This window comes from Neodiprion lecontei, chromosome 3 (genome assembly GCF_021901455.1).
Source record: "Neodiprion lecontei isolate iyNeoLeco1 chromosome 3, iyNeoLeco1.1, whole genome shotgun sequence".
Classification (NCBI taxonomy): Eukaryota; Metazoa; Arthropoda; class Insecta; order Hymenoptera; family Diprionidae; genus Neodiprion; species Neodiprion lecontei.
This window is the reverse complement of record NC_060262.1, coordinates 2,159,478-2,173,545: the sequence shown is the minus strand read 5'-3', so window position 1 is coordinate 2,173,545 and position 14,068 is coordinate 2,159,478. Positions and strand designations below refer to the sequence as shown.

Sequence of the window (14,068 nt, the reverse complement as noted above, 5' to 3'; positions counted from 1 at the left end):
CCGCTCCTTATACCCTCGAACCAATCAACCGTTACGATTATATTACGACGTAGAAAGTTCTTTCTCGTCATTTGTCCCCCATTTCTTTCCGACACATATAGATTAGGTACACAGTAACGATGTTATAAAATAAAAATCGCGGCAAGATAGGCGTGAAAGAAAATAATCTTCGCTTTAGAATTTTCCTTTTTTGCTACCTTTCCGTATTTTTATCCTCACATGTATGTTTTCTTTTTTTTTATTTTTAAATTTTTGTTTTCTTAATCTCCGTCACTACAGTTTCGGTTTAATTTTCAGTGGGCAGTTTGACGCGTTCAGAAGTGGATTGAAACGTCTGGTGATCCAGGTACGGTATTTTGACGCGAGACGGCGACACTTTACGGGAATAATAACCACGAAACCTGGGGGATTTCCACCCCTGCTTTACCCCTGAGCAACGCAGCTTCACTCTGTGCGAATCGTTTCGAGCAGGTTGAAAAAGAAAGCGGAAGAAAAAAAAAATAAAGAAACAATTCACCCTCTTTCGTCTTTGGCTTTTTTTATTATTTTTTACTTTATATTTATTTTTTTAATCTGTCATCTCGCCCTGCGCGAGTTTTTCGAAATTCATTAAATCCAGTACGCGATTTTTTACGACTAGATTAACAAGGGTTTACGGTTATTTTTTTTTTTATCAAACGTTACTCGTTACTTTGTCTGATCATTTTCGGAAACTTGAATAAATTTTCACCTCTATAATTTACAAATTCTTCACCGTAAACAAATTGAAACTCTATTATTGAATCTTTTCCTCCTATTTTCAAAAGAAAAATCAAAAGTACAAAAATCGTATCCAATAAAGTTAAAAATTGCATTCACCTGCGAACTGGTGAAATTAATTTTCTCCTTTCCGATTCATAAATTCTTTACGATAAACAAATTCAAACTTTATCATTTATTCTATTTTCTTGCTTATCCCGAACAATTAATCCCTAGGTGGGGAAAAATATCTTGGCGATCTTTGTAGAATTTTCATCGTAACCGAAGTGAAAGAAAAAAAACATCTAAAAATTTTCCATACTCTAACATCCAATTTCGGAGTTTTTATTTTGCGACATCGGCGAAAGAATCTCGAGCGATTCAAAAACTACGAGAAATGTCGTAAGAATAAAACGTAAACCACAAATACGTTATTTACCATCCCTTCAATCGTGGATAAAGAATATCTTTGTTTTTAAACTCGTACCTAAGAGATAAAAAAAAAAAAAAAAAAACGATTCGAAAATCGATTCCAACTTCCACTTCCGTAACTTCCACCTCCATCTTCATGTACTATTTCCCGATTTCTCAAAGCAGCCAATAGAGTCTTTTAACTACCTGTTTACATATATATGTATATATATATATATATATGTACCTACGTATATACTTATATACATATTATATACGTATATATACTTTGCAACTCAGACGCAGGGCTGGCCTCTTAATTGCCTATAAATTTAGTCAAAAGGTAAAAATAATCGCTGACCCACCTCCGCGGGTCTGAGAGTTGAGAACAAAAAACATACAAAAAAAAAAACAAAAAACGAAAAAGAAACAGGAGGGGAGGAGGAGTTGATTTCCTCCGTCGTACAATTTCCTATTTTCACTAACGAGATCGTCAACCGTCCTTTTCCTTATTCCCGTTCACTGTCAAAGACAACCGAAATATTGTCAGGATTTTGCACGTTTCTTAAATCAGCTGGTTTTTTACATTATTACTCCAGTATGGAATCACATTCGATGTTTGAAGGAAACGAATGTTGTTGACTAGAATATCGCATAATATGCGGCCCAGCAGCGATTGAAAAACTGAAATTGGACCTAACAAGTGATTATTTTTCATATACTAAATATGTGTTTCCCATTTTATTGGCTACATTGGAATGTTTAGCAACAATGTAATCGAAAGGTGATCGTTGTCGCTTTCGTTTGATATACGCACATGCGTGTTTTGAAATTTGAATAACGAGTGAGCAAGATAAGCACGTTTTTTAAAAAAAATCGCCGGTTGTTACATGTGACAATAATTTTACCGACAACTTGCCCCATTTTCGCTTTTCCGTGATTCTCCGTCAAACAATTCCTGAATCTACAATCCTTACGATAATATAAGAGCGATATGTGATTACAACAGACTTCCAATCGAACTGGAAACCGTGAATAATAAAAGTTGAATGAAAATTAAGTTAAACAATCGGCCGTTGTTAAATTGTTATATTATTATCTCAACAAACTACAATGTGATAAGCATAATCGTGAGGACGTTGACTTATCTTGAAGTATATATTCAATTTAATCGCAATTCCGGGATTTTTTATCATTACGGTTATAAAGTTTCTGTGATGACTTGATAGATCGTTAATTTTATTATTATATAAATCTTTTTTGGTTTAATAAGTAAATAAATTTCAAAAATCACTGTCTATAAAATTCTCAGATTTTCCAACGTCAGATCAATAATTCCGTTTCCAAATCCTGTCAATTCTTCCACAAATCACTTCGAACTTCCTACTCCAAGATTTCAGACATTCAAATTTCCAAAAACCCACTTAAATGCCAAATTTCTAATCCCCCTTTCGTCCCTCGTTCGTCAATTTACTTCTTCTTTTTCCTTTTCCCACTTTCCTTCAACGTCTTTTTCAACTCTTTACGCGCCCAGCCCAGCGATGTCGGGTACAATATTTCGCGACTTTGTTCGACGCGCGATAATCCGGCTTTTGGAGAAACGAGGCCGCCACGTCGGCCTAACGCAGCAGAATACGGACGTCGTTTTAACGCCGAGACGCCAGTCAGGAACATCCGTTTCTGAACGTCGAGCCGATCGCATCCTCAAGATACTCGCGAATTTGGCTCAAAGTTCCATTTTTTTTTTTTTTTTATCTCAAACGTGGAACTTCTCTGGACACCCTCGAAAATTTTCAAAACGGTGTTACGAAAAGCAAGGCTAGTTGAAAGCAAAATTATGATTTTTTTTTATTAAAAAAAAAAAAAAAAATAAAATAAGTAAAAGTCCGTAAGGTGTAAACATGAAAATAAACAAAAAATGTTACAACAATAATTGATATCGACCTCTAAATATTTTCCCATTTTCTCCAGGTATTACGACGATTTTCTTTTCTTTTTTTTTTCAAATATTTGTCACAAATTCTTCTTAAAAGAAAAATAAAAATCAGCTAAGAAATTAAACGCTCCAAATTACACGTGCGTATGTATACGTTATTTTATATACCTGTACGATGAAGGATAATATTTTCCTGGGAACGCGACGGCGAGGAAGGCAAGGAACGTCGTGAGAGAGGGAGAGGGCTTAAGAATCATGAAATACCGAGGGCCCGGAGGTATAAAGTATAATGGCGTCGGTCATAAGTCGTTGCGGATCTATTCAAAAGTCTGTATTTTACAAGGATCACCAGACCCGATCCTAATAGCAGATAAGAGTGAAATTTTTTCGCCCATAATTCTCCCCTCGGAACTCGGTCTACGTGTTTGGCTCGAAAAGAAATGAGCTTTTTTGTTACGCTGATTGAAGTGGGTGCTTTTTCTTTTTTTTTTTTTGTTTTTTTGCTCACTCCTTTTTACTTCTCTTCACTTAGTCGTGGAATCAATTTTTCAACCGTAAAATTAAAGCTGATCGCGATGAAATTGATAGTTTGAAAAAATTTCAACATACAATGAATACGTTCCAACTGTATAATGGAAAAGATTCGTTGATCTTTAATTTTTCATACCCAAAATTTAGAGAATCTTCAATTTTCAACCCTACAAAATTGTACGGAGAATTAACTCTCTCGATATTCTTCGTTATTTCTTTACAATCTAAGGTTTGAGTCGAAGAAATTTTTCAACAATCAACTTTTTAACCGAGAACATGATCAACCCTACTCACAGAAAAGAAGAAAAAAAAAAAAAAGAGAAACAAGGAATTTTTCGAAAACGTTAAACTTTAAGAAAAGTTTGGAGAAAAACATTCGGACAGAAATTTTCACCTCAAATCGTACAAGCTTTCAAAATCTAATATTTCGTGGTAAAAATCTTATTCGACTTTCGATTGTTTTCTCCAATTTCAATGAATCGCCATTACTTTTTCTAAATAAACAATCGTATCCTCCCCAGTTTACATATTGAAACTACCGAATTTCTGATTGCTCAAAATTTGTTTCTTTAAAAAAAAATTACTTTTGTATGCGATTGTATTTTCCTTATACCGTAGTCTTCGGAAGTGACAAAATTTCACAAAATTTTCCATACTAAAAAATTAATCTCCCACACTAAACTGGATTAGTCGGCAATTTTCGTGACCGCTCGAGTCTAAAATATCTCTCATCGATTTCTCCCCCTCCATTTTTCTCTCTCTCTCTCTCTCCTCTTTTCGATCCTGCAACGAGAACGGTCAAGTGGGTTTGACAAGGTCGGGTATGATTATCGGTCAACAGGGTTGAGCCAGCGACGGGTCTCCTTACGTATCTCCGTGTCCCTGCTTTATTTTCATCCCCTTCTTCCCTCGCGTGAAAAGAAAAAAAACGAGACGATTCGCGGCCGGGTGAACGCGTCGCGTCAACGAACGGTATAGTCGAAAAAGCGTGCAATATCGATCCGCCAAAAAGTGGAGGACAGGGTTGGGGGAAAAGCTTCTTCTTTTTAAAAAATTTTTTTCACCCCCGCCTAATTCAATCGAGCTTTTCCGTATCTTCGTTCGTGTTTTCTTCCTCTTTTCTCTCTCTCTCTCTCTCTCTCTCTCTCTCTCTCCTCATCCCGAAGAACGTAGCCGGCGAGAATACTCGCGTGAAAAATTTAAATGCAAAAAGGATATTCCGAGAGTGGTCCCTGTCGGCTGATGAGAAAAAAAGAAAAAAAAAAAAAGAAAAAAAAAGAAAACGCAACGCTCGCAACGAAAGTGAAACTTCGAGCGACGTAATCTGACGGCACGCGAGGCTCGCAAAAGTATGACGGGACATAATTTTTCCCGTCTTTTCCTATTTCCCCCGGATGTGACTTCTCTGTCAGAGACGATTTCTACTTCTTTTTCTTCTTCTTTCTTTCTTTCTTTTTTCTCCCCTTACATCGTGACCTTTTTTTTCGTCTGTAACATTTTCTTTCCTTCTTTCTTCCGTCATCTCCTTCAACGCTCGACCTTTCCGACGGTGTCATTCTCATTCGGCTATCAGGTATTCAAAGGAGAGACCGAAATCGAGACTCGCAATTTCACGTCAAACCGCTGGCACGGCACACACCTGAGTATTGATTCTGGCTGGCATTACCTCGGCCTTACATCACGTTGTATCACACGTATACGTATACGTACGCGGAGATAAAATATCCTCATAGGTTTGCTACACGTATTATAGGTATACCTACTACGCGCGTCAAACTTCGCGCCAGACTCTTAAGGATTACTCGACATACGCATCCTCGACCAAATTTTTTTATCAATCCTATTTGATTCCACGAACAATAACAACATACATTACATCGCAACGATTACTCTCGAGTACTGAAAACCTATTAAGCATACTGTCAGAAATCGCAAAAAACCTCAAATAAATATATTTTCAAGATCCTCTGAGTAACCAACAAAAAAAAAAAAAAAAAAAAAATGGATCATAAAATAGGTGGTAAGAATACTTTTACCACTACGACTCGGAAGGATTAGAAGAAGAAAAAAAAAAAGAAACAAGATTCCGTTCAATCGCTCCAATCCAGACTCCAAAGAAAGGACCTCAAGGAATTGGCAAACCGAAAGCCGAAGCTGGTGAATAAATTCTGCAACCGTTTTCCCACATCCGGTAAAAAGACACGTCGTCGTATCGGTTCAAAGATTCGAACCGTCCGACGATCGAGGAATGATTGTAAGACGCGATTCCCAAGCCAACCGTTACACCGAGTAAGGAAATATGGATAATTAGCCCTACCGTTTAACGAGCGTTGGTTATTGCCGGGAAAATTTATCCTGCAAGGTTGGCTGATATCAGCGTCGCGTCGGTTAGTTCAGTATCACACAAGGGGAGGTTCGGCCCTGCCTTGTATCAGCGAGAAGCATCGGATGTCGACGAGTGTTTGAGAGAGCGATCTGTAGGTGAGTAGGTGTGTAGGTATGTAGGTGCGTAGGGTATCTGCCTGCAGAGACACGTGGATCGAGAGAGTTGGAGGAACTTTTCCTCCGCAGGTTATGCCGGGAAAGCTTTGAATATTTCTGTTACGCCCGCCAAGTTGGGTACGCGTGTAATACCTACCGGTTTAGCTCTTGGTGGAGGATTAAACAAAACAGATTTAATCTCGGCCATGTGCCGCGTACACTCTTATCTCCGTTTAGCGTGGATGGATAAAAAAAAAATTCAACGTATATGGCCCGGATTAATGTGTGAGTGCGCGTTTTTTTTTTTTTTTTATTTTTATTCAAATCATTTTCATTCCTTTGATTCGATCTTCTACTACGTAAGGTGTATGATTTTTGAAGCAACAAAGCGTACTTCCTGTTTTCCATATTTTAGTTTTTTAAGTCTACGTTAGGGTCGTCTTTTCTTTACTTTCTTTTTGCTTTCTTTTCTTCTTACACGTAACCTTAGAAAAGTGAGTTCTTAGCCTCAAACGAAGCTTCGAGAAACCGAAACTCGGTAGGAAAATTCTAAAAGTTGACTCTCGTCCGGTTTGAATTTTTCACTCTAACGAAATATCACAAAATCCATAAATGTTGAAAAGCTATTTTTCGTTCCATTTTGTAGATAATCGTATGTTATTTAAAAAATGTCGTAACTACCACGTGACATTATTTGTAACAGGTTCGAACACGGATGAGATGAAATAGTAAAATGAAACCAAAACCAGCTTCCCAACTCGTATAGTTTTCGAGATATTTTTGTTTTCGAGTTATTTACTATATTTTTTTTATAAATCGGTGTATCATAAGTTGACTATTTTCATTTTTAACCACAATCGAAAAATATAGTTCTAGGTAGAAAATGATAATTAGTTTTCTAGCCGTTACCGGAAAGTCTAGTATCCGTTACTGTTCTTTCTCATTACGATCGCTGTTGCTATATTTTCTCGCAACTCTTGCGAAAATTCAACGCTCGTGCAAGAATAAATTGACGTTAAAGCCTTGTTTAACTAAAAAAGTAGAGTAAACCTCAGAACCTGATTTTGCGCTGCAATAACCAAAAAAGGATCGACGGTTAGGCGTACCTCGTTTTTCGTAACTCCAACAATGTTCAAACAGTTTTTGTTCAACGATACCCGTTTTACTCAATTTTTCTAGTTACTGTAACGAATGAAATTTTTCACAGTGCATACAACAACCATCCTTGTAGGCACGTGTCGTTAATAAAATCATCCTTCCCCATCCTTTAATATCCGCCCATTTCGCCCACTTAATCTTAGCCCCTCAAGGAACCCGAGTTTATTTCTCAACGCCAAGTTCGTAACAATATTATAATTTCCTGTACATCGGCTCGTCCAAAACTCCGAAAGGGTAAGACTTTCAGCCCTTCGTATATCTGACTCGTAGAATTCAACAATATATATATGCGTATCGGTATACGATAAATGGTGGCGCGGAAAATCGAGGAAAATCGAGGAAAATCGAGGAAAATCCCCAAACTACAAGTTTCCCGCTTCGTCCTCTCGGGTTTACAGACCACGCTAACCTCGCCGCATTCGGGATCTACCGACCGCTGCTTCCGGTTTGCTAACTCTTTAGTCAACCGTACCCACTCTGCGCTAGATGCGCCTCGACTCGCCGGTCCGATAAATTCTCCGCCAAAACACACAAACAATATACGCGCGCGTGCGCAAAATGTTCGTCAGTCTTTTCTTTGTTTTTAATTTATCGGTTCTTTCATTTTTATTATTCTTATTATTATTGTCATTTTTTTTTTTCTATTTTTTCCTGCGAAGCCTACTAAAAATTTATGATGCGTTGAATTGTGAAACGTTGTGACTGAAATTTACTAGGAATTTTATTGCGTGATTTTGTTTTGTGTGTTCGATCAAATACATTAAAAAAAAAATCACATAATCAGTCACAAAAGTACGAATCGTAAGATTATTTTTTTTTTTTTTTTTTTTTGTTTTACATATATTTTATCGAGTTCACAAAATAAATCGTTTAATAAAATTACAAGTAAATTTCAGTCTCATCGTTTTATGATTTAACACCTGGTAATTTTCAGTATAGAAACGAATTCTGTGATCGATTATTTATGAAAAAAATTCAAATGAAAATGAAAATAATCGCTTTCCAGATTATCGGTAAAAGAATTTTATAATTTTAAATTTTTAAATTTTATATTTTTAAATTTTATAAGAAGATTATCGGAAAAGAATCGCCCAGCAAGCGATTAAAAAATTTGGAATCAAGCCCTAATCTCGAAATTCAACGAATCCGGCCAATTAACAATCAAAATTGAATCTCGTGACACAATCTATCTTTCATCATATTTTCCATACTTTTTCATCCTAGTCATATTTTACAGTTGAGTATATTTTTTCTCCCTCTTCCTTTTCTTTCGAACGATGCAATGTTATCAGTTATCAGTTACACGGAACTTGCATTTCGAAATTCGACATCGTTACCCAACGAGAATAAAACTCAATACCCTTACACCCTCGATCTGAGAACCTATCGACAATAATTATACATTTTACGTCAATTAAACGTTTTTTTCCCGGTTAAAAGATTCAGTAAATTAAATTCATCCTTCGAGCTTACAAGATTCGAATTTCGCTCCTCTGAAGCTCGAAAATTCGTTTGACACGTGTCGTTGGTAACGAGTCGAGATGCTGGACGAAGAAATTTCATTTTCAATTAAGAAAGATCCCTCGGAGAAGGATCCAGGCTAAGTGAAATCTTCGTTCGAAAAGTCGTTGATAAAAAACGAATCTTATTTCTATCTCAACTATACCGAATCGTTGAAAAAGCACGAGGAAAATAAAAAAAAAAACTGAAGCGAAAAAATATTTCCGCCAACCACAGACTAGGATGATGAAAAGGAAATAATACCTACGACGATGCCTTCGCTGCTCGTCCAAGCACGAGGAAGTTACTCGCGGTCTCACCGCGAACAAAGAGAGTGAGAGAGAGAGAAACAAAGAGAAAGAGAGATAAGCTCTCGCGTCAGGTCGGGTCAATTAATTAGGATCATGCAGAAAAGCTCGCGCTCATGGCATGCCTCCTCCTCTAAGCAGCGTTTGATGGCTTCTTCTTCTCCTCCGTCATCCCTGCCTGAGGACTTTATACCGTCAACCGAATTCGCTTCGCGACATCCACTTCGTCTTCGCAAAAATCGAAACCACCCCATCTTCATTTTACTCCTTTTTCCCGAAGGTCAGACGGTCGGAAAAATTTTCCTCAAGGTTGAGGATCTACTGTTTTATACATTCTCAACCGAAAATGAGCCCGGTCGACGATATTTAATACTTTGTGATGAGATAAAAATCGGATAAAAAAAAAAATCGACCACAATAAAGACGATAAGAAGATTAAATTTCAATAATAATAATAATAATAATAATAATAATGGCCAAAATTGATGAGTAAATTGTTTAAAATAAACATTGTTTAACTAGTTTTCGAGAAATGTTTTTTTTTTTTTTTTTTTTTTTTTGTCATGTTAAATGGATCCGTTGATTTTTTTTAATACACGTGAGTTTTTGAAAAATTTTCTCAGTATTTTGAAATTTCTGAAAATTTATCAAGGCTGTATTTACGAAACAATTCGTTCAATGCCCCAGAAACTTCTTGATTGTAATGTAAAACGTTTTTACAACAATCTATCCGAACATCACGATCTTTCCTCCATTTTTCAAAATTTGAAGTCTTTCATCAACGGAAATTTCAAAACAATGAAACAATTTTATGAAAATTCATGTGTATTCAGAAAAATCAACGAATTCATTTCACACGAAACAAAAAACGTTCCTTGAAAATTTGCCAAGCAATGTTCTGCTTAAACAATTTTTGGATCATTTTTGGGCATTATTATTATTATTCAAATTAAATTTTCGCATCGTCCTTATTGTGTTTAATTTTTTCCCGATCTTTATGTTATCATAAAGTATTCAATATTGTCGACAAGACTCACTTTTGTTTGAGACTGTACGCATGTACATCCTTAAGCAAACTCACCATTTTATGTGGTTGATGTTAGTAACATTACTGTAATGATGCCAATGTTCGAAAAGTTTACTTCGCAGCATTAGAATTGTCCGAAAAGAAATTTAATAAATCATTCTGAATCAAGCATATCGATATTTTTAAAAATCGGACTCCTCAAAAGTTTAAAATTCTAAAATGTTAAAATAATAAATATCTTCCTGATGTTTCGTGACGTTCACCTCACTTACTTCAACCTTGTTCTATTTTGTCCATCGTTGTTTCTTTGTTTATTTCTTCTAATATTTTATCGTTATTGAAAATCGGGTGTCGAAGGTAATGAAGAGGAAAACATTTTAATGCAAATGAATCATCACACGATATATCACCGAACGGTGTCTCGAGTGCTTGAAATTTAACGGGAACGATATCATTCGTATCAAAAACTTCGGTTTAAATAGAAAAAAAGCAACTATTCTCCATAAATTTTCATCGAACGATGTTCGACTCACGATTTAACAGTGTCAACGACTGATTTGGAGTAACAAAATGCGTCGACAAAAGGATAAATAACATCGGGACGGTGTCGTTTGGGTCAAAAGCCGCGTTTCAACCCCTCCAATACTATCCTTTTCCGTAAAATTCATACCAACAATGTTGATAATTGAGATGAGCAGCCGATACGCGACATCGGGGTGCAGAGAAGAACTATCAAAGATTGATCCGAACGTCTAATGAGGTCAGTAACCGTGTCACTTGGTACATAACCGTCATCTCAATTCTCTCAAACCGGTAAAACTCTCCGTATAAATTTACACCAAATGATATCTAACCAATGTTCAAACAGCGTGAATAAACGATGCGAAACATGAAAATAGAATGAAAAGCCCAGAGAGATTGATTCGCGGTCTAACGAGGTCAGGAACTGCACCATTTGGGTCAAAAGTCTCGGTTCAACAGCCGCATTCTCCGTAAACTGACACCGATCGGAAACTTTAGTTACCGGTTGAACATAAAAGTTAACAACTGACCCACGAGTGCCTACGAGAGTAACGAACTTCGGTGAAGTCGTAAGACAAATACCAAGAACGGTACAACCGTTTGTGTATCGGAAGTCTAGGTTCAACCGTAGTGACAGAAAAAAAAAAAAACAAAACAACGAAAGCAGAACCTTCCGTAAATTGAGACCAATCAAGACGTGGAACCTACTCGTGTTTGAAGAACGTTAAGAACATAAACCAAGAGTTTTTCCAACTCTGCTGGAACGACGAGTAATTACTGCGAAATGTGCGTATATTCGTGACGACGCAATCGTTCTGATAAAGGTACCCTGGGAGTACCCGAAGTAGACTTTGGCAGTGTTTGAAGTGAGTATTTTCAAAAGCTCTAGCTATTCAAGACCCGAAACTTTGGAATCGGTACGATATGATCCTGAAGTATGGAAGCCTGACGAATAAGGGTGTTCGGTCGGTCTTGCCAAGGTGTACGGAAGAAGCGGGAAGAGTCCGACGGTACGGAGAAGAAAACACCTGAGCGAGGTGCAGGGCACGGAGCAGGAGCCGTTGAAATCGATGTTGGAGTCTAACCTGACCCTAACCAGGTTGCGGGGTTGTATCGAGCCAGAAAATACAGGGTCGAGCCGGGAGCTCTTTCCAGGAGAGTGAAAGGTGAGCAGAGAAGTAATAACAAAAGGTAGACGGGCAATAACTGACCTCGAGAAGTCGTCGTCGTCGCGGTCGTCGTGGTCGTTGACGTCGACGTCCAACGTCGTCGATCAGCGACGTCGAAGCTAGTCTTTCGAAACCGAAGAATTCCGCCGTAAGAAGCCGTCCGTCCGTCTGCGGTGCGTTTTAATCGGCAGGAATAAAACCGGAGGCGGAGCGGAAGGACGAGGGCTCGTGGCTGCTGTCCTGGACTGAGTGAACGCGAGGTCTGACTGCAGAGAACGCCGAGCGTAATTTGGCCGTGGCGCCGACTCGGCTCCCACCAACGACGCCGGTGGCGTCGCGACGTCCCTTCCGCGCATCGATCCAAGGGGATGTTGTGCGCCGCGCCGCCACCGAGGTTCAGGGACGTAAAAAGTGGGCGCGAGGGACGCGATTACTGATTCACCCCGAAACCCCGCATTGAGAAAAATTTGGCAAAACAGGTATCGTTGAAAAAACTGTTCGAATATCGTTGGAATTGCGAAAAACGAGCTACGCCTAACCATTTTGCGCTATCGTAGATCCTTTTTTGGTTATTGCCACGCAAAATAAGTTTCTGAGGTTTACTCTGCTTTTTTAGCTAAACGAGGCTTTGACGTCAATTTATTCTTGCACGAGCGTTAAATTTTTCCAACAGTTACGAGAAAATCTAGCAACAGCGATCGTAATGAGAAAGAACAGTAACGGATACTAGACTTTCCGGTATCGGCTAGAAAACTAATTTTCATTTTCCACCTAGAACTATATTTTTCGATTCTGGTAAAAAATGAAAATAGTCAAGCACTAAAATTTTTGTACGATCTTTGGATTATGAAATTTTCGATACGACTTTCTTTCTTTCTTTTATTTTTTGGCAGATTTGAAAACCAAACAACGTTTCTCCGATAATTTTAAGCTTCGAGAACCCGATTGTGAAGAAAAGTTTGAAAGTCTGATACGAAGAGAAAAACGAAAGAAAACCCAAAGAAATGTGGAAATTTCTGAAAATTTCAACCGAAGAGAAAACAATTACTCTGTACGATTTAAGTACATGGATTTAGTGGTGAGATTGAAATACGAATTCATGAATATTCGTTTCAACTCTTCAATTATTAAAATTGTTGCAACCCTCACTGTAAAACATAACGCTGTGATCCATATAATTATGGTAATATGTTGTGCTAATATAAAAAAACGACCTGATGATCTGTGGTTATTATTACTATAATCATCGTTATTGCAACAATAGCTGATGTAAGCATGCGATAATTGATTTATTCTTTGATTACACAAGCCTGCGATGGTTTCCCCCCACAAAACTGAACAATAATTTCCGTAAGCATTTCGTACGAATCTATAAAAAAAAAATGTTTAATGAATTCCATCGCGTAGATTTGCTGAGAAAATAATAAAATAAAAACTTGTATTGATTTTCAAAGAAGAGCATAAAAAATGCTCAACTCTTTTTCTTTAATTATACCCTACGTGATTTTAATTAGTAAATCCTTTTCATTCCACTCGTATATAATTCATCATTGCTGAAATCTCGTCATCAATGCGGTAGTGAAATAATTGCACGACATAAAAATCCGTGACGAAATGAAACAGAAAAACTTCATACATATTTTAAATCCCGAGTAAAAAGACCGCGCGAATACATTCGGAGAAAAAAAAACTCGTTGAATCATCTAAATGAATATTTACTTGTGCCGATCTAAGATCTATTGATCTAAAAATAATGTTTACTCGATTCAAACAATCCAACTAAGCATTTTGTTAGACTAACAGATCTCGAACCGAGACAAATAAATATTCACTTGGTCGATTCAACGACTTTTTTCTTTTCAGTGCATTGTTATACGCAAGTAAAACAATATTCCACGTACGTACGTCGCATAGGTATAAATAACAATTGCAACGGTATCGCCACTTCACGCGACATAAAGTTCTTCTTTGTCAGAAAAATAGTGTCACATGAAATAATGATAATAAGCATAAGCGGATACAGCGTGCAGCAACAACTCACCTTGCAGTCTGATCGGCTGTCGTGTTATCAGCTTGCGTACGGCAGAATATATATATATATACATATATATCGTCGACGGCCAAAGAACGATAAACAGTCGGTAATGTAGTTAGTTGCAGCAAACACCTGTACCCGACGAAACTGGACACAAACTTTAACCGCTTAACGCGACTGACCGATTTTTTTCACTATTTTAAACACCACTTTTCACGGTTAAAATATATGCTATATACATATATATATATA

General features: G+C 37.3%; 1 protein-coding gene across 2 annotated transcripts in view; it reads right to left on the bottom strand.

Annotated features, from left to right (window-relative positions):
- Nucleotides 1-13,838, bottom strand: part of LOC107227612 (complexin) — a 240,926-nt gene extending 227,088 nt beyond the window's left edge. Inside the window, exon 1 of one of the 2 annotated variants that reach the window (XM_046735663.1) lies at nucleotides 13,823-13,838. The gene's annotated coding sequence lies outside the window, so the exon portion shown is untranslated. Of the gene's footprint in view, nucleotides 1-11,823; nucleotides 12,067-13,822 lie in introns of those variants that run through there. The other variant, XM_046735662.1, reaches the window with a different exon arrangement.
- Nucleotides 13,839-14,068: the final 230 nt, after the last annotated feature.